Raw genomic sequence first — 6,795 nt, 5'->3', positions numbered from 1 at the left:
GAAGTCTAATCACTTCCTTTTTTTTTTTTTTAGATGAGGGTGTTTTCCATTTTTTGATGTATAGCTACTACAAAGTACAAGATTCTAGAAATGACACTTGTAACAGTACTAGGAATAACGATGATTATGATGGTTCTTATTTTCGAAATGGGGACCAAATACCTTCTGTGTACTGACATTTTACAGAAATGTTTTTTTTTTTCTTTTCACCTTTATGACCTTTAACCCTCCTCCCCCCACCTCTCCAGCTTCACACTGCAAAGATTTTTATATTTTGTATGTACCTTCTTTTAGTCCGTGCCATAAAGAGAGTATGACCGATTTACGATGGTGGTCTCTGTGTAGTTTTTTTGAATGCCTGTTGCCTGTTTGAGAGTCAGTGCCCTGTATGTCTGTTGCAGAAACTTATGGAAGTCCGTTTTTGTCTGCCTGTTTTGTCCGCTCCTGTACGGATGACTAGTCCTCCTTCTTGGTGCTCCATTACAGAGCTCCAGACAAAGCACAGAAAATAAAGCCTATGGGGCAAGTATTTAACAGTTCATACAAAATGCTCAGCACCTCCTAATGGTTTGGCTTAAACGGAGAAGTGTTTATTGATGCCAACAGAAAGGTTTACAAACAGCGTAGGGGAGCAGACCAAAAAAAAAAAAAGGCGCGGCTCAGGAGATCGTTCTTGCGCCATGATAGAAGGCTTACAAGCTGCGCGTGTGTTGCACAATGTGTAACGTGTGTGTGTGTGTGCGTGGGGACACTGCCCAGACAAGGGAGGGGCTCTTCTCTCTAATGACCTGCCCTCGAAATCCAACACTTGTTTTGCGTGACGAGCAAATCGCCTGTGTGCATGTGTAACGTGTGTGTTGTGTTGTAGGAAAATGTACATGACTTCAGATTGCAGTTCCATTTTCCTTCCGAGGAGGTTTTCACCTAGAATTACAGATAACACCCAGGGGGCCATCCCAGAGGCGGGGCCAAGAACGAGTGTTTCATGTAAGTGGAGGAGGGAGGGGCCATCAGCCTGCTACCGCTCTGTGTTTGGCCTTTGGTTTACATGGGCATAGCACCTACTTGCACTGAAGGTGTGTGAGGGTGTCTGCTCTTCCTGTGCAAGAGCATAAAAAGAAGTGCTCTGTGCTTTTTTCCCCCGCCCTCTTCCAGTCCTCTTTTGGAATCTCTCTTCTCTGTTGCTTCAGGTCAATTATCCTGCAGACTCCGCTGTGATTGTGCCTGTGCAGGAACCCCAACCCCCCCCAAAACACACACCATACGCTCTGCTGCGTGTGTGTGCATGCACCGTCCCACATGCCTGCTCTCTTGAAGGAAAGCTCAGGCTTTTGGGTTGTGCAATAGGTCTCTTTGCTCAGAAACTACTTGGACTACTTGTTTGACTACTTTGACTACTTGTTTGAAACGGGGAGATCTGCATTCATGTTTTTTTCAATTTTATACAAAACAACTTGCATAGCTTACAACTTTTACATGCCATACATTTACACAGCAGGATGTTTACTAAGGCAGTTTGTGTTAGGTACTTACCTAAGTGTACAACCACAGTGCCTCACCCTGTAACTTTTTTGGTTGGGAGCCCTGCTCCTTACCACCACCATTACCCCATCTGCTCCTACCTATGACCTTTGGTCCTCAAATTGAGTGTGAAGCTTTGCCTACCTGCCCCACACATGCACACATTGATACTCTCTCTCAAACACAGGTAGGATTTGAGTACATTTGCAATTCAAAATGTGGGCTGTAAGATAAAACAACTTGCTTCCTTCTACTTGAGCTCTCCTGGGAGCAGGAGACGAGACACCCCCGTCTCCCTGTCCACATTTGCAAGCCCCTTGGCCTTTTTTTTGGGGGGGGGGGGGGGGGGGGTCACCCATGCCTTCCGGTTGCTGCGCTGTGGGTGTGGCTAGGTCAGCAGCAGTCGAGAGGGGCCAGAGGCATGAACCAGCAGGCCATTGACATGGAGGGGTGAGAAGCGATAGGACAGACCAGCCAATGGTGCACAGGCAGGGGCGTGGGGAACAGATGAGGGTCTGCAGATATGCGGGAAAGGAGCAGGTGGGCAGCAGTGTATCACAGTGGTCAGGAGCAGGGCTTGTAACTGAAAGGTTGCTGGCTCAGTTCCCCGCTAGGGTACTGTTGCTGTACCCTTTGGCATGGTATTTAGCTCAGAATTGCCTCAGTAAATATATCCAGCAAATGGTTAACATGTAAAAGTTGTAACTGAATAAAAGCATCTGCTAAATGACAATAACGTAATGTGCAGAGTTTGCCATCCCCAAAGCATGTTGATGCATGCTGAAGCCATCGGACATCAGAGGACAGTGAGGGAACGGTGACGGAGGGGTGATTATTAAAAGTAAAAGGAACAGCAAGTGCACGACAGGGCCGTAGGGTGCCCAAGAGACAGGGGGCCAAGTGAGTTAGCACCGCACTACTCCCCACTGAGGTTACGAGGAAGTGCTTGCGTCGACCCAGGCAGTTTAGAGAAGTTCAGCGGCCACAGCATTCCAGTCACGCTTATTTCCTCTTCTGTTTTTTTGTTTTCTGCTTTTTTGCGTGCTTGGGTGGAGCATTCTCCACATGTCCTCAGCTGAAGATCACCGTGCTCGCTCCAGAGGGGTTTTAGAGAACGTGACGATACGGAACCACGATAAGCCTGGGATCCAATCAGGCCCCATGCCATTTTGCTCAGCCCGTGAACACCCCACTTTCATCTGTCTTTCATATGAAAGTTATTTACAGAAAGAGGCAGGGACAAAATAAAACAAGGTGCCTATGCCCCTATTAAAGTTAAGTGGGAATTAAAAAAATGATGCCCCCCCCATTCATGTTCATCTTTACGCATTTCAACCCATCTTTAATAGACAGGGGCTAAGCTACATTGGCCTCATTGCCTTTGCAAAGTTTCTTGTAGCAATAATCAGTTGAGGTAGTATGATTTCCACAAGAAAAAAAAAACACTGAAAGAAAGAACACCTAATTAGTAACAGCACAAACCCTAATCACTTGTGATGTCATTACTAGATTCTTTACACCAGTCTTGGTTGAGAGTACAAAGTGTGGGGGGATCTGAAACTAAAGCAGGTCCCATGCAGTCACGCAGTATTGCAGTGACATAGAGCTCCTGCGTTTTGCAGACGTTCTCATGACGAGCCCGTGGCTCCTTCCTGTTCGGGCAGTTGCCAGGCTGGCCCCAAGTGGAATATCATTGGCAGATCTCATGAGAATATGGTGACCGAGCAGTCACTCCCCAACCCCCACCCTGGCAGCTGGGTTACTCCAGCAGTTTACTGTACTCTGCAGAGGAAGAGTCTCTCTCTGAAAGAGAAGTGCCGCATGACCCTGCAGTGGAGTGCACAGCAGGAAATTTCTCCCTGCTGGACCCCTTGCAAAGGGCTGGGTGTGCTCTTGTACCTCACAGTGCACTATTCCAACGCTGCCTAAAAGGGTAACAGGTTAGAAAGGAGGCAGAGTCCCATGTAATAAGTCAGATGATTTCAGAGTGTGATTTTACCAAGGCGTGGCATGTGTTCGGTGGATCTGGAGGGTTTTTTTAGGCTGTGCTTAAGTTTTGGGAAAGTTGTGTAAGTTTATGTTGCTTTGGTTTCCTTTTCAATATGCGGGGATTTAAAGGAGGGGGGGGTTGCTTGTTTTGGGATGTGCAATGAACGGTGCAATTTCGGTCCTTGAGTGCCAGAAGGGTTGACCTGACGGGGTCGATTCAAGAGCCACCAAATAAATACATAAAAAGAGGAAGAAAAACATAACATTTCAGGTCACATTGCATTCTCAATATCAGACAGTGTCTCAGCCGACTCGAAGGGTTGCCGAGATCTATAGAGAAGCAGGACTGTGGTTCCCCCACCCCGCCTCAGCCACCCCTGCCAACATCGCAATTCCATTCCTTTAGGGCCACAGAGTGCGCCCGTGTTCATCTTAGCATAGCTTTCATGGGGAGCATTGCTTAGACTAAAGTGAGACCGGGGAGCTTGATATGTACCCAGAAGGTTGTGGTTTTAAATGTCTGATGGTTGCAGTAATTTCGTATCCCTTTTGGCAAGGTGATCAACCCTAACTGCTTATGTACCTGGCAGCAAGCATGCTACTCAAACTATGAGAGCTTTGTACTGCAAGTCATGTTGGATAAGGAAATCTGCTTACTAAAAAAAAACTGAATATGCATATTTGCACTTAAAACAGAATGCAACACAGTTCAGAGTGCAGTCTTTGTGTGGCATGAGGGTTGGCTAACAGACAAATAAGATCACTGATCTTATCATATTACTGGATTTCCCACTGAAGTAAGTGCTTAAATGAATGCATGAACTTACTGTGTGTTACAAAAGTTCGGCTGTCACCCTGTCTCTTCACTGAAGTGCAGCTTCCTCCTTTGTGCATGGTTGAGCATGTTTGTGCCATCGAGGTGTATGTGTGTGTGTGAGAGAGAGTACATATGCACATATGTGTATGCAAATCAGAATTAAAGCACTCTATACTGTGTAGGACAGACAAGAAGCAACACAACTGTTGGGAGAGAACATGAAAATTAGTGTATTACTTTGGTCATTCGGTGTCACAAAACCCTGCTGGTAAAAGATCTAGCTATACACTACTGCCCTGACACCCACTCTATAATCTGAAATTCTGTAAGTACTCTTGCAGAGAAATCTCTCTCATCTTAAAGCCATGTATCACATGTACAGAAGGCTGCCTATTTATTCTTACCCCTATTTATTCTTATTCTTATTCTTATTCTAAGTGGGAACAGGAAGCATGATAAAATGGAAAGAAGTGTACCTATTGAATATTTTATTTTCCACTAAAACAGTAAACATGTACTGTGATTTCAATGCCTTCTATCTAAACAAAAGCACCAGCTATTCTCAATGTGCAATCATTCAATATGCATTTCAGTATACAATTACTTACAATATTCTTTGCTCTCTGCAATGCTACTAAGATCATATCGCTGAGTGTCACAACAATCCACACCCCTATAGTCAGTATTTTGTAAATCCACCTCTTGCATGGATTACAATGACAAAACACTTCCAGTAGTACTTTATGGGGTCATTTATACGCAATTCAAGACTCTCCTCTGAGAAGGGATATTTTGACCTCTCCTCCAGGCAGAATTGCTCTAGGTCCTTCAGAGCTTATGATTTTTGTTAAAGGTTTTTTGGGTTTCAATCACTAATGTTCCATTAAATTGAGAAGGCGAGGTTAGGACTGCCTGTTGAGAACATTTATTTTGTGCTCAGTTAACCACTTATTTGTAGATATGGATGAATGCTTCTGATCATTGCTATCCTGGAATGTCCATTTTCATTTTTTTGGCCCAAATGTCCTGGTACATATCACTGTTCATAACCTCATCTAAACAAAGGCGCCAGAAACTATAGAGGAAATCTAACCCCAAAACATAAATCTCCCACCACATTTCACATGTTTCATGTTGAGAACATTCTGAACATAACCCTAATTAGCATATCCAAAAACTTCAAATTTGGTTTTATTTGACCATAATGAAGGTTTTTGTTAATGTGTAAATTGGAAAATTGAAGCCACTTCTTTTTGTGGTCCACATTTAAATGAGATTTCTTCCTTGCAAACCAGCAATGGATGCTGCATTCAGGCAGGTGACATTGAGTTTTTACTCATTGTATCAGCAGCCTTCACACAGTTTCAGTGAGAGGGACATTACAGTGGAAAGTTGTACATATAACATGTTGCGAATTTATTAATAACTATCTCCCATGCTGTGGAAGAAAGTGACCATTTCCCTGCAATCTTTGGAAAGCTCTCTGGCTTTAACCATGATGATTCAAGCTACTAATGAAGTGTGTTACCTCGTATACCCCAATGAAATAGGAAGCCTTCAGTGACCTCTGTTTAACTTCAGACACTTCCATTGCAATTCCAAAAAGCAGAATGTTGGTGTAGATTTGCTTTGTTGGATTTTATTGATAAGACAGCTCAAAGATGGGAATAAACATGACCCATTTGTTTTCTCAAATAAGTCATTGTTTGTGTGTAATATTGCTTAGCTGTTGTACAATGCTATTAAGATTTAAATGTGTCACGTTTATGTTTTTAAAGAAAAAGAAATGATCCAACATGCACTTTTTCCTGTCGTGTTTTTTTTTCCACTTAATCAGTGGAATGAATTGCATGCTCAGGAACAAGCACCTCGACAACTTCCTGCTCAGGTTCCTGAAGTCAAAGGAGGCCTTCAAGGCACACAGTCACTTGGCCGAACCATGCATGGCCCCAATTATCAGTTAAAGGGTTTGCACTCAGACAAAAAAGGTAGAACTGGAGCAACTTTTGAGGCCTTCTGGAACCAGCTGGCTTCCTCCTTCTCCTATAACTGCAGAAATGACATGCCGATTTGAGTAAGACAAACAGGATGTGGTTGCCCTCCCCCAGTCTTTCTGACATGCAACCAGGCACATAACGTTCTCAGAAAAAGAGATCAGCCAATGACACCTCAACGGGTGCGGGGAGACAGCCTGCTTCTGTCAGCACGGCCTTGACGCACCGCTATTCGGCGTACGCCGTTATTCAGCTTCTTGCGTTTCACAAACCACCCAGATGTAATTAGGCTATTTGTGAGAATTCGGTTCAGGCGAATAACGGAACTGCTTTGACCACGTTGTTCAGGAGGCAAACTCAGTCTCCGTTTCTCAGTTTTTGTGGTTTTGTCCACTGGCAAGAGGCACCTCACTCTTGGATTAGAATGACATCTCATTCATGCATCTCGTCGACTTTGTGATTTTTGCAGTGGGT

The sequence above is a fragment of the Megalops cyprinoides genome, chromosome 16, assembly GCF_013368585.1.
Source record: "Megalops cyprinoides isolate fMegCyp1 chromosome 16, fMegCyp1.pri, whole genome shotgun sequence".
Lineage (NCBI taxonomy): Eukaryota > Metazoa > Chordata > Actinopteri > Elopiformes > Megalopidae > Megalops > Megalops cyprinoides.
This window is presented reverse-complemented; position numbering follows the sequence as displayed.